General features: G+C 48.8%; 1 protein-coding gene across 20 annotated transcripts in view; it reads right to left on the reverse strand.

Moving 5' to 3' along the window:
- The window catches only part of NRXN3 (neurexin 3), a 1550403-nt gene extending 1526282 nt beyond the window's left edge, over window positions 1–24121 (reverse strand). For 19 of the 20 annotated variants that reach the window (XR_004820137.1, XM_035728036.1, XM_035728032.1 and 16 more), the window contains exon 1: window positions 23835–24121. The gene's annotated coding sequence lies outside the window, so the exon portion shown is untranslated. Of the gene's footprint in view, window positions 1–23191; window positions 23261–23834 lie in introns of all 20 variants that reach the window. The other variant, XM_035728021.1, reaches the window with a different exon arrangement.
- Between the last annotated feature and the right edge of the window lie 1465 nt (window positions 24122–25586).

A 25586-nucleotide genomic window follows, 5' to 3' on the forward strand; every position in this document is an offset into this window, starting at 1 on the left:
CAGTCCTTTGGACCCAAGTTTGAATCCTACCTCCGGTTTTTAGCTTCATGACCCTGTATGAGTTACTGAACTGACCTGAGTCTCAGTTTCCCCATCTGTCAAGTAGGACTAACGGTAGTTTACAAGGATGGAATAAGATGATGCATGAAAAGGACTTGTTACAAATGAGCACAGTAGCAGTTTATTGATGACAGCTGGTTATAGTGGAAAGACCTTGGATTTGGACTGAAAAGATCTACTCCAGGAAGCTGGGTGATAATGGCCAAGCTGGGTTCTGAGGTTCAGTTTCCTCATCTGGAAAACAGAGGAAGTGAAACTGTCTCTCTTCATTCTGGCCAAATTCACTCCCACCCAGGATGCCTGCACTTGCTGTTTCCTATAGGGCAGCCCCTACTCAGCTCTGCCATGGTTCATCAGGTCTTAGGTCAGATGTTGTCTCCCCAGATGGCTTTCCCTGCACCTCTCCAAAGTCACTCACCTGCCCTTTGCTTTATTTTATATCCTTCCTGGAAGTCACTTCTGTCTGAAATTGTCTAATTTTTATGTGTTTATTGTCTGTCATACTTCTCACTAGATTCTCAGCTCTATGAGAGCAGAAACCTGGTCTGTCCTGGACTCCAATGTACCACCAGAGTTTAGAATGCTACCCTGCACATGCTAGGTGCTCAACAAACACCGAATGAATGAATGAATGAATGAACACCCTCTACAATCACTGTGAGGAAACAAATAAATAACACAATGAAAATGCCTAGCAGAGTCCTGGTTCACAATAGTCTCTTTGTGTTGATTTTCCTTGCTTTCCCTAGGAACTAATTTTTCAAGAACTACAGTCATTAACCATTATCTCAGCTTGAGATTTAAAACTTACTTAAATTGAGCTAAGGTTACCAGATCGGGGAAAAAAGAGAGAGAGAGAGAGAGAGAGAGAGAGAGAGAGAGGTAGGGGGACAGTCATAATTAACCTCCCCATGCAGATCTCCACCAAGCGCTTCTTTAACACCTCTGCATGTCTAGGCAACCAAGCCTCCCAGGATTGTCTGAGTGCTCCGGAAGACAGGTCATCAATTGAGCCACTTCTGCATCTGCACACATTGCAGATCAGACACAAAGACAAATGGCACTCAAATCAGTGCCAAGGGGTCAGCTCCAGCCAGGGCATAGATTCAGGCTGGGCCCCTGAGAGAACTCAAGACTGAAATGCAGGCCCAGTCAGGCACTGACCAGGATGGGAACTGAGCAACTCAGGATGCTGGAGCATCCAGGAGACTGTTGCCCCCTCTACTTAGTCTTCCATCTCTAGAGTCCCTCTGCTCATGCTGATATGTGCCTCCTTTTAACCCACCCAGCTTGGGTGGCTCTCCTATTCTGCCAGAGGTTCCCCCATCAACATGGTAAATGAGTCTAACCTCCCATCTCCTGCCAGATGCAGATAGACTATCCCAAGTTAGGCCCTGACCAATAAGGGGCAATGGTGGCAATGATCTCACCTTGTCCACACACTCTAGGCATTCTAGGCATCCCCATTCTGAGCCACTGAGCCACAGCTGCCCTGGAGCTCAGAGAAGCAGCACATCAGAGGTCAAGAGCCTCACCCAGGTGGCTGTCAAGGCTCCATCTCCCCAGTGGGCTCTTGCCCAACGGGCTGAACCGAAACTCTAGATACCAACCAGAATTCACAGCCCTGATATGAACTTTCATCTTAAATGTCAAAGAAAAACTCTGACGTTCTCTACACTCAAACACCACACTTCCTATCAAAATGCCAGAGTAAGACCACAATGGGATTAATCTGTGGTTTTCAACCACTGCACTCAGCCCATTGCACCCAGAAAACCCTTACCATGTGGAGGGAGTGGATTGACGTGGATCTCACATCATGCTCCTGCCCCAAACCCGGTTGGCATTACCTCCCACGCTCTAGTCCCTGTGGGTCAAAGTCCAGAGTCAGAGAGGGAGAATTAGCCCAACAGCCGGCCACAGAAAATAGGCACTATGATACCAACTCTAGCAGAATAGGTTGGGTGAGGCAGGAAAAGACACAAAGAAGGTGGCCTTCAAGCCATGGCAGAATAACGGCTCCAGTGCCTAGAGAGAGGACTTTCCAAGGAAGGTTCACAGATAACCAGAACTCTGTCTTCTAGCCAGTTCAGCTGTAATCTTGACCCCTTCAGTCCCACTTTCTCTTGATACCCAAGCTTCTTGGTGAGAGAGCCAGTTCTGTTTACAGGTCAGGGGCATTATCCTCCACTCCAGCAGACTCCTGGGCTAGCCTACCTTTCCTAAATGGCACTGCCTTGACTCTCAGGGATCCCTTTCTCTGGTGCTTTTCCAGCCTCTTCTCCCTAACTTTACAGTTACTTAAGCAATATTATGTCCCCATGTTCAGCCATAGCAACCTGCTGTGTGACTTTATGCAAGCCTTAACCTCTTTGAGCCTCAGTTTATATATCCCTAGAATAGGGGATGGGGGTTAAATTAGACCAGCTCCGAAGTTTCATTTTAGCACTAATATTCCATAATTCCATAATTGTTTGAAAGAAGATTTTCAGCTGGAGTCATCTGTGACAATGATATCGACTTTATCAGAATCAGACCTGGACTGTTTGGTCTTGCTGGGTCCCAAGCTGAACAGGCTTTCTGAAGTTTCTCTTAGCTTGGTAAATGTTCTGTAAGTCAATTTCTCCTCCCCATGTTCTTATTCCATATAGAGGTAGGGGATCAGGAAGGTAGGAGGCACTGGGAAGATTGAGAAGAAATCAGGAAGTACTGGTAAGTGGCAATTTCTTGTAAGGGAGAGAAAAAAAGCACATGTTCAGACTCACTGGCTGACACCTCTCAGGGCCCCTTGTACCCCTCCCCTGTCTGAAATATGTGAAATCTGGCCCCAGCAATCTGGAAACATGCCACCCTCCCTGGAAGAGGAGTTCTTGTGCCAAGCTTCTGATGGCTACTCACATCAGCACCCTGGGAGTCATTCTCCACACTCATCTCTCCCTTATCCCCATATCCAAGTCATCATCAACTCCAGTCAAGGGGACCACCAGAATATGCCTCAACTCTGCCAGCGGTCACCCACACCCCTGCCCCTACTCCATCTCCAGCATCTCACACAGTGTCTGGACCCAGCAGGTGCTCAATAAAGATCTGTTCAATGACTGGAATCCAAGAGGACTTCCTTTTCCCTGAGAAACAGAACTAAGAGACAAGCTATTTTTGCAGGGCAATGGTGAGTTCAGTACTTCCCACCCAGCTAAAGCATACATAAGCACCCCACCTGAAACCCCATACCACCATCTGAGTTCAGAATGCCTCTTGCCCTCCTTCCCACTCAGGTCTCAAGACTCAGGAATGACAATGAAACCACGGGCATCTCCTCACTCTGTGGATAAGACATAAGTGTAAGTATCAGTTTAACATCTGAGCAACATTAATTCCCAGAAGCCATCTCCTACCCTCAGACAGGATAACAATTTCCAAACAACACATACCCTGCACTCCTGCACACACATACCCATACATACCCCTTGCTCAGGCAGCAGAAGGGAGCAGGGCTAGAACTCAGACCCCTCTGCTGGGGCCACATGGCACCACCCCCATAAGAATAGAGGAATATAAGTCTGCTCCTCGGTCCACTGGCCCAGCTGGCATGGTTTTCATGAACACAAAAGACAATCCTCTCTGCCACCCCACCCTCCCATCCTATCCCCATCACCAGGGTCAGATACTCAGAGCTTGCACACAGCTCAAAGAGGAGAAGGAATGGTTTAATACCCGTGCTCACCCCAATTTCTGGAACTCCACATCCATCTGCAGGGAGTCACTTACAACAAAAGTCCTAAACTGGGAAGAGTGATGTGAGTGGGTGGCTGTCTGGTTTCCCGACCATGCCTATTTCCAGATTTTCCTCATTATTTCACCCTGGTGGTACCATCTCCAAACTTCCAACAGTACCTGGACATGTCTGGGAGTTGACCTCCCAGGCAAAGACACAGAACCAGGCTCTCACAGCCCATCTGGCCATGTGATAGACCAAATCTGGGGCGTGGGGAGTCCCCACGAGGGGTCCTCCCATGGAAAGTCCCAGCCTCTCCCTCAGCTTCGTTGAAGGTACTTCCACATTGGCCCACCTGCCCCTCCAGTCTGACTGCTCTGGAAGTATGTCTCATGGAGTTTATGAACATAGCCTCTGGAGTCAGGCACCCTGGGTTCAAATCATACAGCACTCCCAAGGGTGTACCTCTTGACCTCTGTACCCTCTGCTTTCTGTAAAATACAGCTCACAATGCCTACCACACAAGACTGCCATGAGAATCAAACACATTAACTGTTATATGTTTTTTTAATAAAGATTTTATTTATTTATTTGAGAGAGAGAGAGAGAGCATGAGCAGGGGGAGGGGCAGAGCAGAGGGAGAAGCAGACTCCTTACTGAGCAGGGAGCCTGATGAGGGACTAGATGCCAGGACCCTGGGATCATGACCTGAGCTGAAGGCAGACCCTTAACTGACTGAGCCATCCAGGCGCCCTTAACTATTGTATGTTAAACTCCCAGCACAGGCTAAGTAATTCTTCCACTGCAGTCAGTTCCCAGCCTCCCAACTCAGCCCCACACACCACACTAGTTACGAGTTTGCTTGCACTGAAACAAAGCTCCCACAGCCTTCAAGAATGCTCCATCCAAGTAGAAGCTTTGAAAAATAAGCAAAACAAAGGGAACATGAATTTCCCTTGTACCTTTCCTGAGGCACCTCCATCTTCCCTGTATGCGACCCTTATCTGTTAGAAACAAACCCACTTAATATAGAAAAGAGAGTCACTATGGAAGCCAAATTTCTTCCAATTCCTAGTCACACCCTTTCCACGGTTTTCACTGCCATTTTGCCACCAGCTCTCTTATTAATACCCTTCATTTGTAGAATGCCCCTCCCAATTCATCCCTCTCCCCAAGAAAGAAAAGCTGTGACTTAGGGGAAAGCCAGAGGGGTGGGCATCACAACAGTAATAGTGGTTCCTTCTGGGAGGTGGGACTGCAGGTGATCCTCATGTTCTTCTTTCTGTATTTATTTTACTGAATTTGGGGTTTCTCTCTCTTTTCTTTTTCCCCCATGTACATGGCACATGTATTCCTTTTTTAAAATGAGAAAAAATGTAAAGCTATTTCAAAAAGTCCCCTTGTCTCTAGAAGGTAGTTCATGAAGGAGAATGAAGGAAGATGATACATTCTCATTCTGTCCTCAAGGACGAGGCAGAAACGACCCAATGTAACAAGGCACCTGAATTATGGAAGCTGGGACAGGGGCATTCATCCATCCAGCAGATGTTCACGGAGTGCTCACCCCATGTGAGGTGTCATGTGTGAACAAAACAGAGTCCCAGTCAGCCCTCGGGGTGATGAGGTCCTATTCAGGCAGACAGACAATATGCAAAATGAACACGCATGTAATACATCAGATGATGTAAGGTGCTAGGAAAATTAAGTCGGGGGATCGAGGGCTCAGAAGGATGTGCTATTCTGGAAGGGTAGTTGGGAGGGCTTGCTCAAAGAGGGTCATTTGTGCAGAGACCTGGGGAATGGAAACGGCTGAGGAAGCAGCCAGGACAAAGACAGGGATGTTGGACTGGGCTTAGCAAGTTCAAAAGGCAGCATGAGCAAAGAGAATGAAAGGAGGAAAGGGTGGACAGGCGCTGGGACCAGATCTGGTGGGGCTTTGCCGTCATCCTTGGGACTCTCCACTTCGGCGTACTCTGAGTGGCATGGGAAGTCACTGGAGAGTTTTGAACAGAGGGACATAATTTGACTTTCATTTTAGAGGATCGTTCCAGCCTGCTGTGTGGAGGGAAAAAAACACACGGAGTCCCGAGTGAAGAAGTAAAGACAGGAGGACACCGTAATAACCCAGGCAAGAGGCTGTGGCAGCAGTTTTACATGTGTAAGAAATATGGTCCTTTTCTAGGTCCATTTTTAAGGGAGAGCCTACAGGCTTTACTGATAGCTTGGACCTGAGACATGAGAGCAAGAAAGGAGTCAACAACAATCCAAAGTGTGTTGGGTGTGAGCACTGGGAGGATGGAGTTGCCTACTTCTCAAACAGGAAGACTGGGTGGGGCAGAAGATAAAATTGAAGGATATTAAAGCACAGGAAGTTTGAGTTGAATTAGTATTTGACAGCAGGCAGAGATGATGGCCAAGCAGGGGGAAATTCAAATGTGAGTTGAAGGGAGAGGGTCAGGCCAGACCTAGAATTCCGAGAGCACTCAACTAGGTAGTGTACCTACAACTCTTCGTTTAATATTCCAAACCCATCTATGGGGTGGGTCTGACTTTATCCTGTTTTGTAAAGGGCAAATCTGAGACTCTGAGAGGGGGTAGTCACTTGCCCAAAGTTTATACACACAGAACAGATTCACCTGCACTCAAACCTGGGTCAGTCTGACGCCAGAGCCCAGGATTCAGACCTAAGAAATCCAGATCACAATCACCAGGGGGCCAATTCAATGAACATGGCAGCCCATACCTGCCCCATTCAGTAAGCTGAGCCCCACCTCCTTACGAGATCTGTAATTGTTCTCCTTGCCTAAGCATCCATGGCATCCAGGCCCCAACGTGACGTCTAGCTCTTGCACATGGGCTTCAGCCTTTATCTCTTGACTTGCCCCCAAGTCTCCAAGGACCTGAAATCAAGCTCTAAACACGAGCCTTCAGCACTGTAGTCTCACTGCCCCATCAGTTTCTGCCAGGCCCCTCCCTGGGCAGGACTGCAGCTGTCTGCTCCACATGTGGGAGGTAAAGGTGAGGCCTGGAAATCCTGTGACCTTAACTGCAGGTGGCTCCTCCCTCTGGGGGAGCCTGGTCAAATCGTTTGACTGTTAAGCCTCCATTTCCTCAACTAACAGAAGGTGGGAGTTAGACAAGAATCTTTTAAGAGTCTGTGAAACACGCAGAAAGGCAAATTTTTCTTAAGCACTGATACCCTGCAGTGGAAAAAGCCTCGGATCCAGCAGTCCCTTTTTGAATCCTGTTCTGATACTTATGGTCTTAGGAAGCCATCAGCAATTTGGTCCTTCCATCTTGTCCCTCCATCTCCAATATGAGGGTAACAATACCAACCTTCCAGAGGTGTGAGCAGGACAGTCACATGACACATGGTTACTCCCTATGTGCTCATTTACAAAACTCCTAAGAGCACACAGTGAACCCAAGGTCCCCACTCCACTTGGGGACTCCCCTTCCTCCATAGGACACATAAAATACTCTGTCATGTTCCACTCAGCCATCTGATGACTTCTCTCACCTCCTGCCTCAACCTACCCCATCCCCAAAACCCTGAGATCCTAACAGCTCACCTTTCCACTTAGCCCTGATCTCATTTCTTCAACTCCTGCTCCTAAGAAAACTCAGATCAAGGTATTAGGAGGGAGGAAAACAGAAAGAAAATCTCCTTGCCAGTCCCATCCATCACCAGATGGAGAAGCTTGCTATTAGCAGAATCTGACCAACGCAAAATAAAAATTACCACCATCATTAGTATCATGGCTTTGGCTGCTGGAGACCAGGCAGAACCAAAGTGGTATAGAAAGGGGAGCAGAGCATGGATGAATCAACATAGATGTGGCATCAGATCACTTGGGTTTTAATCCTTAATACCAACTACAAGATGACCTCGGACAAGTCACTTGATTCTGAGCCATCCCCCAGCAACAAAGATTATGTCATTACCTCTAATAAGATGAGGTCACTTGGGCTCAGGTGGGTGAGGGATCCACTTGACTAGTAAATAAGCAGCAGGGAGCTACCCTAAGTCTGCATGTGTGATCCCAAAACTCAAGCTTTTCCTCCACATCTTGATAACCAGAGCATTGCAGGCTTTCAAGTCAAACTACTGACCTCTCTGAGCTTTTATCTTTCTCATCTATAAAGTGAAGACACTGCTACCTGCCTTGTAGGCCATATCAGGAGGATCTGAATAGTACTCTGAGAGGGGGTAGTCACTTGCCCAAAGTTTACTTTGGGCACACTGCATGCATGAAGCAGCCCCCCAGTGACTTAGAGGTCTATTCTCACTGCCATAAGGAAGCCTGGAACATGGTAGGTCCTCCATAGCTGTTCTCTGAAACTTAAAAGCCAAGTTTAAGCCAATGCCACATGGCTATGAACGACAAAGCTAATATTCAAACACGGCTCTTTTGCCCCAAGTCTACAGTTCACCCAAAAATCAGCTCAGAGTTGTTGAACAATCCTGAGACCTGAAAGCACCACATCCCAGGCCCCTCCCCTCTATCCCTGCCCCACTGCTCTAGCTCAATTTCCAGCTACCCAAACAGATTCACACACAGGAGGAAAAATCACAAAGGCAGAAGAGCCCCCTTTTTGCCAGCTCAGGCGGGATCCCCTAATAAAACTTCTGCCTTCATTTCAGGGAACAGAAACAAAAAGCATCCTATTGACTTTGAGGCATAAAGCAAATTAATTCTCCGAACACAGTCCAGAGCATGTAATGGCCCAGCAAGGGCCAGCTAAGTATGATCAGAAACCAGCAAAGCAATTCTGAAGCTATCAGATCCCTGAGGAAATGATGATGTTGCCAAGGCACCTATCAATCAAAGCTGATCCTGGAGGAGCTGTGCACGTACACACTGCAAAAGGAATAAAAATCTCAAATCCAAAAAGCATGAACTTGGGTTCCTGCACCTCAGGCTCTGCCTGGGAAACCACAAGACCCTTCAGAAGTATTTTGCAAGAAGCACCAACCCTCAGGCTTCCCTAAAATACTCTTAGCCTCTTTTCTTTGAAGAATGACAAAAACCGCAGGAGAACAATGTTGACAGCTGAAGATTGGCTTGGTCCTTTGTAGTTACCCCCTTGCTCTGCCTTTCCTCCTCCCTGCCCGTGTGCCAGGATGAGTCACAGACACCCACATGGACCAAATTCTGGACTGGGCTCAATGATCCAGCTTGGTAGCTTCTGCTGAGACAGTAGAGCCATGTCAGCCAGGCAGTGTCCTCCTTGCTCCTAATTCCGCCAAATCCAGTGACTTCTCCATCCCACCTCTAGAGTTCTGCTCCTACTACAAAAGTCAACAAGCCACTCTTCTGCTCTAATATGTCCCATGCTCCCCTGGACACACACACTAAAGTCCTAATGACTTTGTCTACTATCCCGCAGCTACCAGCATCCACTCCAGCCCCCACTCATGGTGAAGCAGCCGCATAGTTTGGGGTGGGCCACCTCTACCTGGTTTTAAGGCCGTCCTGTTACAACTGGTTCAGAGAGGAGCATGTGCCCTAAGTTGGTCCAACCAAAAGGAAGCCCAAGACTTTTGTTCAATGGCTAGGGGAAGAGAGGTTCTTTCTAGCTTTCAAGGGTGAGGTGTGCCCACATGAGCTTTAGAGCCACAGAGCTGTTTTACTGCCATGGGCAGAGTCAGCCTGAGGTCCCAGCAAAATTGGGCACCCCTAGAGTGCACCACAGCTGAGGTCCATTCTCTAAACCTTGAGTTGCATAAACTCCATCCCCCAGAGTTCCCTCCATATTAAGCCAAATTGAGTTGGGATTCCCAATCAATTGTTAAGAGATTGCCCTAACTGAAATACTTACTATTCCAGGTTCTTCAAAAATGAGCCAGAACATACCTCTCCAGCCCCATCTCTCACTTAGCCCTCTACCTGTCTGCTATAAAAGATCCATCTCCTGTCTACTGAGGATGAATTCATTTTCTTTCCTTTCCTTTCCTTACATGGTTTCCTTGGCCTGTCATCCTCAGTCCTTCCTCTCCATCTACTTTAAATTCCACCTTGTCGGTGAAACCTTCCTCACACTCCCTTCCCTGGCAGGGAGTAATCCTCTCCTCCATGAAAACCCACATGGTTCCTTCTAGTCCAGATCTAGGCCTTGTGCTGTGATTACATATATTCATATTGTCCTTCACCAGAAAATGTCAACCATTACCCTCTTCTGTGTCCCTAGCACCAGACATGATAACCCACCCCCTCCCCAGGCAAAGGAAGTACCCAGCAGACATTTGCAAAATTGAGCTTGTGGAAGCCTGCACCCCCCAGCTTGGTCTGTGAGTAATGCTGGCCTTCCAGACGGCATTCCTCTCTCACTCCCTACCTCCCAAGCCTCCACAGAACCTCAGATATGCATATGAGAGAGGAGAACATGGGGTACACTGTGGACAGGAATGGGGTAGGAGATCAGTAAAGGATCATCAAATCAGATCTGTATTGCAAACCTCCTTTATACACAGTATCCAAACTCAAGCAAGGTCATTGGAGTCTCTCTATCCAGCCCGCATGGGCTCCCTCTGTACCAGTCCTATCAAATCCGCCCTCAACCACTGTCATGCAACTCTCCCTAGCTCAGCTCCCCAAGGTCCAGCCTCAGCTCTATCATTAACCACCTCTGTGTCCTTGGGCAAGTCACTTCACTGCTCCTGGCCCCCCTCTCTACAATGAAGAAGGTGAACCAGCCATGTGCTAAGGTTCCACCCACTCTCTGGGCTGCTAGGGTTCTGTTTAGGAGAATGGAATATCTCCTTTCCAAACCCCCCATTGGGAGAAATCCCAGACTAAATAAGGGCTAGGGTTTTTACCACCCTTCAAATCTTCTTCTGTCCCTTCCTTATTTCCTGGGTGAAGGGACACATTTTCTCCCAAGGGGTCTAACATGGTGCCTGCCTTAGGTACCAAGGAGAGAGAGGCTTAACAATTCTTCCTTAAGACATAAGAACTAAGATGCCAAAATTTGCCAACTGCCTCATTACACCCAAAATCTAAATCTGGAAGCTCAACGGCATGAGAGGCTGCTGTGAAAAGTGCTCATGCTACATCTTTAAGTGAAAAATCAAAGCTAGTGTGAGAGCTTCCAAAATGTGATGTTGATGCCTAGCACAGAGTGGGCACTCAATTAGTGCTTATTAAATGAGTGACTGAACTTTAGAAACAAAATAGCACACCCTGGATTGTAGATGCTTAGAAATTAGGCCAGAAAGACAGATATCAAAATTTTCCCACTAATTATTTCTGGAGGGGGTACTTACAGGTGATTTTTTTTATTTTTGTTTTTGTTATTTTCTAAATGTTCTATAACAAACATACGTCATTCTGTAATAAGAAAATAATTAAGTCACTTTTATAAGGAGTTGAATGTAAAACACACACACACACACACACACACACATACACACACACGAAAAAAGAGAGTGTGACTGTCATCCAAACTCCACAACCCACTAGCCAACCTTCTTACCTCCCACACAACCCACCCCTTCTCTGAGAAAGTTTCCCTGCCTTCTCGTTTCTGTCTCAATTCCAGGAATCTGGGGAGGGGCTTCAAGTGTTAGCCTCATCAGAGTCAGAGCCCAGGACTAAGGCAGCCCCCACCACTCCAAGACCCAGAGAAAAGCAGATGAGAAGCTAGACTGCCCACCTCTGACGTTCCCCCCATGCCAGAACCACCCTGTCAACCCCAGAAGAGACACAGAGCAGGGCACAGAGAGGCCTCTGTCTCATGGGGCACTCGTCTGCATGTACAGATTCGCTCACCTGTTGGTCAGGTCAGAAAGGAGGTTGAAGAAATGAATTCCCATGTCCTGGCAAACTTTAGAGGAATTTAATATTTTACCAGTGCCTTAGGAATGCATCTCTTTTCTCTTCGCACATCTTCCTGCCTCTCCCTCGTGACTCTAGACCAAGTCCGTGACCTGAGTCCCTATACTTCTTCCTACCTCTACTCACATCTGCTCAGTGCAGATCAGCTGAGGGTGGGCCAGAGGACCCCACAAGGCAAGGGCAGAGGAGACCTCAGATGAACACGTGGTGGGTGTTCAAAGAGGCACCGGACAGAGGAGGACAGGGGAAATGCAGGTGACCAGCATCTCACTAATTAGCAACAGGTGGGGCTGAAAGGTGGGGGAGATGGAGTCAGAGGGTAAGCATTCCCTATGGGCTTGTGGGCCAACAGACCTAGAAGGCCGGCCTGGTGGCTCTTGCCAGAGGGAAGAAAAGACTGCTCATGACACAGAGGGGCAGCCATGCCCCAGAGAGGTCCTTTGCTCACCCAGGTTCTCCCTGACCCAGAGCAAGCAGGCCTGTGGGCTCTGGGGGAATCGCTCCTGTCAGCCACTCTTTGTGATTAGCACCGCCCAACAGGTGAGATCCAAGCAGCCCTGACAGGGCAGACTGCAGAGGGTGCACCTTCTGTAAACTTAACCTCTCAAAGCTTTGGTGTCTTCACCTGCAGAAAGGGGATAAGAATTCCTACTTGTCTTTGTTGTGGGTATTCAGTGACATAACATTGGTCAAGCATTTTGCACGAAGCTTGGCATCTAGAGCTCCCTACATGGCCAGAATTATCAGCATTTTCTTAACTTTTCTGGTTTTTCCTTACCCCCACCTCATCCTTCAGCTCTCAGAACAAGTACCAGTTCTTCTCACTCTGAGGGGGGATGTTCGGCGATGGGGGGGCAGCAGACAGACCTCAGTTGTCTTTCCAGCCTGGGCACTTCTCTGTGCCTCAGTTTCTTCATCTGCAACAAGACAACGATAATAACAGTATCCCTCTTCCAAGACTAAGTGTAAAGATTAAGTGAGGGGATACAAGTGATGTGCTTACAATGAGGGCCTATCTATAGTGAGCACTCAATGTTAGCTCTCATTTCCTCCATGCCATCATTCTACTTAAGGCTCCATAATTCTCAGAGCCCCCCCTACTTTTCCTTCAGAGCGCTCATCATAATTAATAATTATATATTTCTTGCTGTTGTTTAATACTTGCCCCTCCACCCAAGTGTAAGCCCCATCAGGGATCAGCCAAGTGTCTCTCTTGATTGTGGCTGTATTCCCAGCACCTGGTACAGTGCCTGGATACAGTAGGTGTTTAATAAATATCTGTTGGATGAATAAATGCTTGAATAGATGAATAGAATATTAGTGTTGGCATGGATGAACACCAAGGTCCCTTCCAGCTTTAAGAGTCTCTGACTATTCTCTATTTTTTGACAGCTTTGGAAGAAAAGTTTAAAATGAGCCCCAGAGAAGCTGTTTCACCAATCCCCGGAGAAGGCTCAGGATGGTTGCTGCTGACAGACTTCCAAACACTCAAGTTGTGCAGAGATTTACTCTGATTTTTTTAAAACCTGAGGAGGGAGCCTGCTGAATTTCCAGGTTGAGATCATCCTCTCCTCCCTCGGGGCCGCTGCACCCAGGGCACTAAACACAGCTCTGCACTGGGTAGCGGGGATCCCAGGGAGGTGACAAGCCTTCCCATGTGAGTAGTGGACAGCCAGTCGTGAGCAACAAAGGCCAAATCTCACCGAGCAACAGGCAACCGCAGCAGACCCTGTGCTCACCTATTTGCCCTCCAAAGAGAGAGGGCTTCACAAGCACTGGCATGGAACACAGGGGGCTCTGAGGCTGGCCCTGTATGTCACGCCTTCACCCGGCCACAGAAAGTACTTGCTTTTAATGCAGATTCCTGGGCCCCCCAGACCTAACTCCGATGTGCAGTGGGCCTGAGAATATGCATTTTGTAAGAGCTCCCCAGACGTTTTGACACATACCAAAGTCTGAAAGATGCTATTCTAAATGAGAAGGAAACCGATCACAGTCAGCCCTGCCCCCACCGGGTCCTGGGTGTGTATAATCGATTACTTCCGCAGTTGCAACATAACTCTGGAAACACCTGCCAACACCCGCTTTGTAGCAGAGACCGTTCTGAACCACTGATTTGCAAGCCTGATGGAATCACCCAGGCAGCTTTAAAATATACTGATGCCAGGGTCTTACCCCTAACTATTCTGATTTAATTCGTATGAGGCGCAACATAGGTTTGGGATTTAATATGGTGATTCCAATATGCAGCAAAGTTTGAGAACCACTGCTCTAACTTAACCCTCACCACCCAGCTCACCGTGCAGGTTCCAAGCACCACCAGCACCCCGGAACAGCTTCCGCCCGACCAGACGCTCGGCCTGAGCTGCCACTGGCTGAGAAAGGAAGGGATGATGGGGGTCCCATGGCAAGACCCTGGATATTTCTGGGGCTCATGATCTGGTCAGAGCATCCATCCTAAAGGCCCCACCTGTTTACATCCCAGAAGTTACAGGTGATTTGCTGAGCAGGTACTGTGTCCTTGGTGTGTACAAGGCAACGGAGCACAGCTGCAAAGGTTCCCAGAGTCCTCTTTACTAAAGTGGGACCTCAGCTTTTAACTCAGCACCATTCACCAATCTGCAACTGCACACAAGTTCATCTCGCCAAGCCTCACTTTCTTCGTCCGTAAAATGGGAATAACATTCCCTGACACTTCGTCATCGCTGCCTCACAACCTATGTGCAAGGCACTTGATGCGGCTGTTGGCACATGATAATGGCTCGATCCGTCTGAGCCAATGATAAAGTATCAAATGGTCCTGTTTGTTGCCTATCAGATACTTCACTCTTTTCTCCTTTTTTCCTTTACAGGAGCTTGGACCCTTGGCAGCTGTTCTGCCAACCTCAGATATTTTTTTCTCCTCTGGGGCCCCCTTCCTTGCCATGCTTTGCCAGTTCTTTGCTCTTGAATTTGCCACTTGCCTGAGACTCAGTTTCCTCATCTCCAAAGTGGGGGCATAAAAGCACTAACCCCATGTTTATTGAAAGAACTGGTGAGCTGCGCTATGCAGAGTGCCAACACGAGGCCGGGCAACTCAACAAAGCGAAGAGGCCGGGGAAGGTGAAGAATCATCCGTTTTCCTCCTTGAACTGAAGTTCGGCAAAGAGTGCTCTCTATCTGCTCTGGCGGCCCGTGGATAGAAAAGAGGCCTCCTGAAGGCTCATGGGGACATGGGAATTCCAAATCTGGAGCCAGGGGAAGAGGCAGCCCCAGCTCCCCTCCACCCCCCTGGGGCAATGCTGCAGAATGCTGACTCCGGCCTGGGGCCCCTCTTACCACCTCCCCATCCTCCTCACTCCATTTAGCTCTAGCAATCCAATTCCCTTTCCTCCACCCGGAAATCGATGTTTAATTAACACATTATTGGAAAAATAAACACAGTCTTCAATGGGACTGCAATGAAGCTAATGCAGCTCAGCTTGGGGGACTCAGACCATCCCCTCAGTCAGAAAAGAGCTCTTCTCTTCCCTCCCTCTGAACCAAGAAAAAGTTCTTCCTTTCTCCATGGAGTCCTCCAGCCTACAGAATCCATATTCTTCGCTCTGTGTCACGCCTTCATTCCCCTCCCTGGCTCTAGGCAGTGAGACCACTCATCCCTACTTATCCTTGACCTGATGACATGGACACAGAGCGGAGAGGTGGGATTTGGTGTCAGTACACATAGCACTATTCCACGTGGGAAAGAGGCACCTTCTTCTGGATGCCCCCAGCCTCTACCTATGAAGTTGTGGACAAGCCACCTCCCCCCCGCTCTCCTGACCAGATCCAGCACTCATCCAACTGCAGGGTCAGCAGCTGTCTTGCCCTGACTGACTAGGATGATGAGCCCTGGATGCCCCATCCAGCCCTCGGCCTCAAGAGCTGATCTGAAGACCTCCCCTCCTCTAGTCCCCATTTTAGATGTTCTAACTGCTGCCCCCTCTCCTCCAGGGTTCAGGGTGGGAAGCAGTGTAGGTTCTCAGAAACAGTATGAATCCTAGAGTCAGATGCAAGGTCTGTTTGTTCTCACTGTCCGATCTTAGACAAGCTATTTAACCCCATTAGTTTCCTTGTCAGACAAATGAGAATACCACCTATCTAAAGGAAATATGGCAGAACACCATGCTTTGCTAACAGCAGGTGCTAGATGACAGTCCATTCGCCAGACTTTCCCATGGAGGTCCATGAGGGGTGTGGGCTCATCAAGGTTCAGGGCCATGGAATAAAGCAGAGGTAAATACATTGCAGGTTCTCTGCCTTCTGCCAACTCACTACCATCCCAAACAACCTAAACTCCTTTTTCTGACAAGGTGCCTGAAACAAGGAAGAAGGTAACAAACACCACGGGGAATAGAGTTTCCAAGTGCCATCAAAAAGACCATGGTTGCAAGGCCAGCAGTGTCCTCTCCCCAAGCCTAAAGTGCCTCAGACTGGCAGCAACATCTTCAGCATGTCCCAGAGTTGTGGGTCAGACTGCCCGGCAAGTGGGTCAGCTCTCAGAATCATGTTCCCAGGGGCGCCTGGGTGGCTCAGTCGGTTAAGCGACTGCCTTCGGCTCAGGTCATGATCCTGGAGTCCCGGAATTGAGTCCCGCATCGGGCTCCCTGCTCAGCAGGGAGTCTGCTTCTCCCTCTGACCCTCTTCCCTCTCGTGCTCTCTATCTCTCATTCTCTGTCTCTAATAAATAAATAAAATCTTAAAAAAAAAAATCATGTTCCCAGGCTTGGGGAACTGAAGGACAGACCCACAGAGGTGGTGTGACACAGTAGTTAAGACCAGAGGCTTCAGAGCCAGCCCCATTGAGTCTGAATCATGACCATTGCCATTCCTACCTGCAGGACCTTGGACACATTATTTAACCTCTGTAGGCCAGGGCTGGCAGAGGGGGGGTGGTGTTATAATACAGAAATGATAATATCACCTACCTCATAAGGTAGATCACGCATGTCAGGGGCTTAGCACAGTACCTGGTGCATGGTTAGACTCAAATGTTGGCTAGTGGTAGTGTAGTAAGACTAGTGAGGTTAGTAGTAATGGTGATGTTGACAGTAAAACTAGTCAAAAGATTCAGGTCTTCATCCTTGAAAAATGGGGAAAAGTGGAAGTATCTCTGGGGAAAGGCTCTAACTCCCAGTCACCTTCCTCCCTAGAACTGGATTTCCCCCTCTTGCATTCTCCTTTCCTCTCTGTACCCATGAACAGAAAGTGGGTGATGCCATTTCAAAGAAAGATGACTCTATATTTTATCATCCAAACCAGGCCACTTTTGAGAGTTAATAGGTACACTATGACAAAGGCCTAGATGGGAACTGTCTCTGCAAACCGGGGCATCTGGTCACCCCATCTCAAGGTCGTACGGAAAGAGCTTCATGCCCTGTCCCAGGTCCTGGCACAAGGTAAGTCTTCCCTGGCTCTCAGAATCTACTTTATTCTGGCCTCTGTTCCCCCACTGCCCTGATCCCCTCAACACACACACACACACACACACACCCACACACACACACACACACAGACACACACACAAAATTGTCTAGGATGTCTAACCCCTCCCCAATTCAAGGTCAAGGCCAATCCTAGGGGAGAGCAGAGGGACTTGGCAGGGGCCCTTCACCCACAATTCATGACCTCATGCTCCCCAGCCAGCCTCTGGACACAGAAATGAAACACACTGAGGCTAAGGTCTGAGCCCATGCCTCCCTTTCTTAAGAAACAATGGCTAAGCCAGTCTAGGAGAAGCACACAAGCTCTCAAGGCTATCAGGACCCAGAGACCAGCTGCTTGGACTTCTGAATGGAACCCTTGCTACATCTAAGAGTAATCTTAATGGGCAGGGCTACATGGGATTGAAAACCTGGAGCATGCCCCTGCGGTCTCTTCCTCCAGCACATTCAGGGGATGACCCTGACCAGCACTCAGGGACTCCAATGACCTTGGAGTATAGGCCACCAGTCTTCCTCCAGTCTCCCTCTACTCTGCCAGAGTCAAGTCTGCCCTCTGTAAAGGCACACCTACCCCACCCACATCACCAAGACCCACTCCTCTGACAGAGGAAGGAGGAGAACTGCGAGGGGCCCTCAGGCAGCCACCGGCACAATACCCTTTGAGAAAGGACACACATCCCACAAGGCAGCATGATGCTGTGGAAAGAGCACTACCTGGGCAGCCCGGAAACCTGGATTCCGGCTTTGTCTCTGGGCCAGATTTGCCATATGACTTTGGACAAGCCACTTAATCTCGCTACACCTCAGTTTTCTCATCTGTATTTGAGGGCACTGAATGAAATGATGGCTCATGTCCCTTTTACCTCTAACAGTATAACACAAGGGTCATGAACTTGGGCTCTGGAAAAAGACAGATCTGAGTTCAAATCCTTGATCTGCCACTTTATTAGTTTACTTTGTGTAAGTCTAAGCCTCAATCTCCTCCTCTGTTCAAGGCAGATAATAAGAATACACTGCATTGTGCTGTTTGGAGAATTAAATGAGAAAATGAATGTTTACCAAAAAAAACCCATCTTTGTGCAGAAGTTGAAATATATTAAGATCCTCCAAAATGGCAGCTCTATCACTACTATTACCAGTACCACTATGATGGTAATTACTAACATTACAGGGATCGTGAAGGAGGCAGAGTGCCTCTGAGACAGGCGTGGAGACCTTTCTCAATCAGAAAGTTTCACACTTTCCAATCCCAACAGCAGATCTGGGACTTACAGGGAGGGATAAGACAGCCAGAGACAAAGTTCAACTTTCCCAGAAGACAGGTCCCAGAGGCTAGAGAAGAAAAGAGAACCCCAACACCAAACCCATATGGTTCTTTCCTCCAATCAACAAATATTTGTTGAGCACCTACTATGTGGCTGGAAGTGTCCTAGGCACTGGGAACGCTGTAATGAACAAAAACAAAGTCCCTGAGCTCTTGGAGCTTACAATATAGAGGAGACAAGATCACCTTAACCCTTCAATACATACATAGTTTTAAGTAGTGATTAGCTGGTTGGAATTAAAGGCAGGATAACAGGCTGGAAAGTGGCCAGTGGTGGGGTCAGAGGGCTATTTTAGAAAGCCAGTCAGGATAGTCATCTCTGAGCAGCTATCATTTGCACAGGGGCCTGCAGGAAGAGGCTGGGAGCAGCCCCACGCAGAGTCCCTGCTGGAGCCCAGGACTGCCACCTGTGGCTGGCCCAGCTGCAGGGCCTCACTTAGCCAACTGCAGAGCAACCGGGGCTGGACCTCAAGGATCAGAGCTGCCGCTCAGCCATCTACCCCTGCAGGTGCGTGCCTGGGGGAGACCAGACCTGATTCACAGCGGGCGGACTAACGTACCAAGCAGGTGTATTTCTAAGAGGCAAGCTTTGGAAGGGATACTTCGACTTCTGAAAGTCCCCCACCCACACATAAGGGTCTTGTAAGGAGAAGGCGGGGAGGAATCCCAAGAATATTCTCTTTCCCCGTGTTTGGCACAAAAACTTGCCCCTGAGGCATCCTCCTCCCTACTTCTCCCCTTTCTCTGGCAATGACGTAACCCTTCGTCCCTAACTCATCAAGGTCAGCCCCGGGAAGGGAGAGGAACGTCAGAAACAGAGGACAATCAGCATTTTGCTCTGGGGATTTTTTTTTTCTTTCAGGCAAAATGTTTGCCAATTTCCTTTATAATTGCCTAAAGAGGGACACACCTTTAGCCAAAGGAGACGGAAAATGGCGTCTGGTAGTGAAGGCAGCTGAGCCCTGAGCACTGGAGCACTAGCGCTCGGCTGCTTTCCCAGCCCTGGGCGATCTCAGCTCCTCGGGGGCTGTAGCCTCCACCAAGGCCCAGCTGCCCAAGGGTGGCCAGTGCTGGGAGGGCAGGGCCATCCTCCCAGCTCTGCCTGGGGCTCGGGAGGTGGCAGGGGAAACCCTCAATTTTGCCCACCTCTCCCCCTTCAGTCTGCACCCGCCCACCAGTCATCCACGAGCACCCCCGCCCACAGGCTGGGCTGGGGACGCGGGGACCTCATGCGACGCTTCCGCCGGAGACCCGAGCGGTTTCTCCCCCTCCACCCCCTTCTCAGCTACCCTGAACACTCCAATGCCCTCTGTCTGAACACCCCCGCTTTTTGCCCTCCCCTCCCCAAGGGGAAGTCAGCTTCCCTTCCCTGGCACCCCCGCACCTCTCCAGAGCCCCGCGCACGACCACAGCCAACAATCGCACTCCCGCGGCACAAACAGGCAGGCAGCCTCCTGCGTGACCCGCACACATGGTATTTACCCTCCCATGTGGTCCAACTGGAGGCACACCGGTGTTTGACAGAACACAAACACCCCTCCAGCCCCCTCCCAAAAGGCAACACAAAGGCCACCAAGACCAGACAACATCGGACATCAGAGCGAGAGCGGGGTAGGACAAAGACATCATTCCATCCTCGCAAGGAACGACGACAACTCGGGGACATTCTGCAGTGCCCTCTGGCTTGACACAGCCCACTGAGCAGAGCTGTGTGTGGTGGCGTGTGTGAGAGAGCATGCATATGTGTGGGTGTGGGGGTAGTGTCTGTCTCTACTGTCCAGGCAGCAAATCTCCCCAGAGGTAACCCAGTCCAGGCTCCGCTTTCCCCGTAACCTTCCTCCAATGTGCCGCAAACGCATATTACACGGATGGTTAAATTGGATCATTATCACTGGGTGCTTATTTGGCAAAAAAAAAAAAAAAAAAAAACACCATTAATGTCATCTACCCCCACTCCAATCCCCTTCTCAAGAAGTCCCCTCCCCCAAAGACTCTCCAACATGCTAATCCCATGAACTGCGACACACCACAGCTTTCGAGAGAGAATAATGGCGAGGAGAAAGAAGAGAGCGGTGTGGGGAGAAGACGTGGATAGCGTTACTGCATTGCCCGTATGAAGATGGGTGGAAAGGAGCCGTGGTGGAGGTAGGGGCGGGGAGAGCTACGGAGGGGAATGAAACCAAAGGAAATCAAGTCCTTGGTCGCCTGTGTCCATGCGAGAGTGTGTGTGTGCAAGAGCTTGTGCAAGTGCGTGTGTAGATGTGCCGACTTAGCCCTCCTATCAGAAGGCTGCATCCGTGTGGCATGTAGGAAAGGCCATCGCACCACTGTTGTGTTGCAAAAAAAAAAAAAAAAAAAAGGAAGAAAGAAAGAAAAGAAAAGAAAAAAGAGCCGCAGAGCCATCAGAATCAGAATTTTCTCATGGAGATGGAAAGGGCTAGAGGAAAGGGGGAGGGGGCTATGGGGTAGGGGAGAGCGGTGCGTGGCAATGGAAGGCAAGAGCATGGTAGAATTGGGGGAGGATGGGGGGAAATTGGTGGTGGGGTGGAAGACACTGCACGAGCACCTGAGACACAAACGCACACAATACCCAAACGCCAAGCCCACTGCTTCACTGTTCGTCTAAGACTGACAACCTGTCCCCCATCTCCCGCTGCCTCTCTGTGCCCCCAAAGCTGGTGCGGGTGGATTTCTCTATCTCAGTTTTGCAGCAGTGAGGGCTAATTACAACCAAGCCCCCTTACCGAATTAACCCCTCCCCTCCCTCTCTTTTTCTCTCTAAAAGGCCAATTGAAGAATAATGTGTTTTTAGAGATAATGGATTTTTTTTTCCCAAGGAGCGAGAGAAAGGGGGATGCAGGACAGAAATTCTGCAAACCGTTGACTTCCGACCTCACCTCCGTCTCCCCTCATGTCCCCATTCGCTATAGCATCTCATCTACCATTTCCCAACCGTCCCCTTGTCCCCCACCACCCAAAAGAAAAGACCTTCCTACCATGCACATCGACAAACACATCAACCGCCACCCAATCTCAGTAGCCGATCTCAAAACCCCAAGCATCAATCCACCTCAATACATTCTTTCCCTTATATAAGCAGCAAATCATCAACATATTCAGTAGAAATGCAGCATTAAAAAGAAATTAACCAAAAAAAGAGGCCAGACCCCCGTCAAACCCCCAATAATTATTAGCAGGGAGCTACCAGAGAAGCAAAGAGGTAGTTGTCTCTCAAAATCTAGAATCCCTTTGATTTCTGGCCCCGTCGTCTTAAGAAGCAATTTTTTAAATCATTATTTCACTAGAAAGGTCCGGAAAGCTCCAGAAAAGGGCATTCGCACAGTCCGGTTGTTTTAAAAAAATATATATATTAACCCAGCCCTGTTGCTCACTTTAATAGCGAACTTCCAGCGTCCAGCCTTTTCCCCCTCTTCCAGAAGGAAGACTGGCTCGCAGGATGAACCCCAGGCTGCAGAAAATGGGCCAAGAGCCCTTGCTCTCCACTCCCCAACCAAAAAAAAAAAAAAAATCAAACAATAGGAATATCTCTGCACAACCAGCACCCGTCTGAAATATCATTTGCCCCAATATCACACAGGCAGAATAAGCTAGAAGATTAAAAAAAAAACACCAGCCTTGTTATGTCTCTCTCCCCTCCATCCCTCCGCCACGTACCCAGTAGCCCTTAGGTAAACTTGCCCATCATAACCAGCGGGACCATTTTAACTCGAAACGCGATGCAGAAGCCCTTGAATGATGAAGGAGGCTCTACTCCACAACAGCAAATTCATAAAGGGCTAGTTCTTCAGGTTCGCCAGACCTAACCTCCAGGTACCCCCAGATAGACTATCTCAGGCACAGAGTCACCCAGTGCGCTGGGAGTTCAAATTTCCATTGGAACCTTCATCACAAAGGCAAACGGTCATCTGACCCCTGAAACTACACTGTCCTCCAGGTGTGACAAGGAGTGCCCCTCTTGCTCCCAGGGCCAACCACAGGACCCAGGGCAGAGAAAGAATTAAGAATGTTGAGGTGGATCGGTCTGGTAAAAGGAAACTCTCTCCCCAAGCGGGAGTGACCGGAGGAAGCAGGGAGAGGTCAGCTCCTACTCTCCCACTTCTCCTAGGTGGTGTGACTGTGTTTCGCTCCATCCTAGCCTAGCTCTCAATGATCTCTGACCTTTGCATTTAAAAAAAAAATTAAAAATAATGATCAGGGGAAAAGAATCCTACCTTACCTAAAGCCCAATAAGAGTTAGCAAAAATATAATTTTCTCACTACATGATGCTATTTCTACATCTAGATCAAAAGAGAAGGCATTTAATGGAGGTGGAAGAAATTTATTTTTTTTAACAAGTAATCACAGGGGAAGTCACCTGCAAAGCAGCCAAGCCCATAGGTTGGTATTACATCACTGGCCTAGGAAGGGATGGGGGTGGGGGGAGGATAGATTATTTTTCCCTTGTCATCAGGATGATGTTTCTAAAGCAGTTAAGTTTCATGGTTAAAAAAGAGAGAGGGAAAGAGCCAAAACTCTGGGTACAACACAATGCCTTGAAAAAAAAAAATACATCGAACCAGCCTTTAAGGTCACTGAGAGCTTGCAAAACCCACAGTGCTTACACAGAGTGGAAGTTTTCAGGCAAGCCTGCTACTAAATCATTAATACAAACAAATGGAAGGCAGAGGAGGAAGATTCCCTTGTAACAGATCCAAACAGGAGCGCACACACGCGCACGCACACACGCGCGCACACACACACTCCCTTTTCACCTTCTCTGATTATGCCCACCTTCACAAGAAGATAGCAGGAGTCCAAACTGAATCTTCAGACTCGAGAACCACCGCTTCACACCCCTTCCTAAAAAAAAAAAAAATCTTACTTACACATACACACACACACACACACACACACACACACACACACCTCAATTCCTCAACAGCTAGGGAAATCCCTGTCTCAATTCAATTTTGTCTTATGATCCTCAGAGTGTCTCTTCTCTTTCTCATTTGAACCAGTCCTTTCCCCCAGAAAAAAAAGATAATTAGAGGGAAAGTAGCTACAAAATGCCAAAAAACTATCTGCCCAAAATGAAGTGATGGGCATACATCCTTTCAGACTAATAATCCAAGCTAATAGGAGAAAGACTTAAAAAAAAAAAAAGATTAAAAAAACCTAAAACATTCTCTGACTTTTCCAACATCTGGAGCGAGAGGACTCAACTTCCAGGAGCAACTGAAGGAAAAGAAAGGCAGTTGAAAAGCCATTCCCATGGTCAGCCGAGGCTCTCGGATCCAGCATCCAAAAAAAAAATCTAGGTTGGTCGCTCCCAACTGAAAACTTCTACCCTCTCAGGAGCAACCTCTTCCCAGAACGAACAAGAACCTTGAGTTGTTTCACACCCTGCCTGCCTTCCTTTCCCCCCAAACCTTACCTTTCCAGTTGAACAGAAGATTTGGGATCTGTTTGTTTGTTTGATGCTTAATCAACTGACTTTGCTGGGTATGTTTCCTCTTTGGGAAGGTTCAAATTCCAGAATCTTTCTCTCTCTTCCTTTTCTCTCTGTCTCTCTGGGAGGGAGTGGCGGGGAAGAAGGGAGGGGGGTGGCGGAGGTGTGAAAAGCAGGTCCGCGGTGGCTCGAGAAGCTGGCAGCTGCGAGAGAGGGGAGGACACGCTGGCCTCTCCCTCTCAAGGAGTTGCATGGAAGAGGAGATGTGTAGGGCTGAGCTCGGAGCCTGAGACTGCCGGGGAGCCCAGGAATTTCACGCACTCCAGAGCCGGCCCCTCCCTCTCCCACACAGACCCCGGCATTTAAAGAGACAGCCAGGCTGCCTGGCTCAGGGCTTCACCTCTTCCCTGACTGTTTTGCAAACAGCTGAGAAGATATCGTCAGGGAGGGGCACTGTGCAGCCCCCTATGACTAAGAGGCAGGGTCAGGAGCTCAGTTCTCCCCCGACCCCAGCCTGAGGAAGGTTCTTTACCAGAACCGGGGCGGGCATTGAAATAAAGACAAAATCCTCATTTACAGCTTCCGTAGACTAAGCCACATGCTGAAGATACATGTGTCTCATTGCAGCCAGGAAGTGGAGAGGAGCCTGACCTAGAAGTGTGCCTCAGTTTCCCCAAGTAGCCACTCCTTGCGAAATCTGGGCAATTCTTGAGCTTTTGGTGGAGGCCAGGGCTGTAACTAAGGCACAAAGTCATTCCTTCAACAAGCATTTTGAATGCCTGCTGAGGATGAAGCACAGTGCATAGGACAAGGTCTGGGGACATAGAAATGAAGGTGACAAACTGGGCTTCCCATCGAAGGGCTGCTAGCTACAAAGACAGATGGAGGCATAGCCAACCCTATCCACAGGGGCTTCTAGCTAAGAGAGACAGAGGCAGGGGTCTAGTGCTGTGGTGGGTCGGGGGACAGCTCCCTTCCATGGCTCACAACCTGAGCTCAGGGCCTAGATATTTCCACTGCTCTCCCCCAAACCCTTCGAAATTCATAGCCAGTTTTGCTGACTAGTTCGTGTCTGTGGAAACATTTCCCCATTCGAGCCTAAACAAGAGATGACAGTCGGTGGCACCAAACACAAGGTTTTGTTCAGCATCAGGCCCTGGTGCTTCACCAGGGAAAAGAGCCCCTTTCTTCTCCAACCTCCCCTTTCTAAGGGCTCCATGGCACATCCTTCCTCTGGCCAGTGCCAGTGCCAATGGCAGGAATAGCCACTAACAACTGTTGAGCACTTACCAAGTGCAGTCACATGGGTCAGCTCATTCTATCCACTGAGGCTGGTGCTATTTGACAGTTGTCCATCTTACAGTTGAGGAAATCAGAGCTTTAGGGAGGCTCTCCAAGGTCACACAGCCAGAAATAACCAGAATGAATTTGAACTTGGGTCCAGCTGTCTCCAGAGCCTGCCTGCTTAGCCACGGTGCTATATATCGCCTCCCTTCTATGGAGGGTAGTTCTTAAATTTCTGCTCTTTCCTGGACATTCTTCTAGGCATCCCGGCACTTATCCAACCCAGCAAACTTGGATAGCACATGTACCAGGCACTGTGCTAACCGGAAATAAAATGAGTAAGACAAGGTCCCCACCCCAAGGAGGCAACGCTGCTTTGGTGGAAGACAAACATGTGTTTCTATAAAGCAAGGGATCAACAGCAGTCATGAAGCAACATAAAGGAAGCTGTTC

The sequence above is a fragment of the Zalophus californianus genome, chromosome 6 (genome assembly GCF_009762305.2).
Source record: "Zalophus californianus isolate mZalCal1 chromosome 6, mZalCal1.pri.v2, whole genome shotgun sequence".
Lineage (NCBI taxonomy): Eukaryota > Metazoa > Chordata > Mammalia > Carnivora > Otariidae > Zalophus > Zalophus californianus.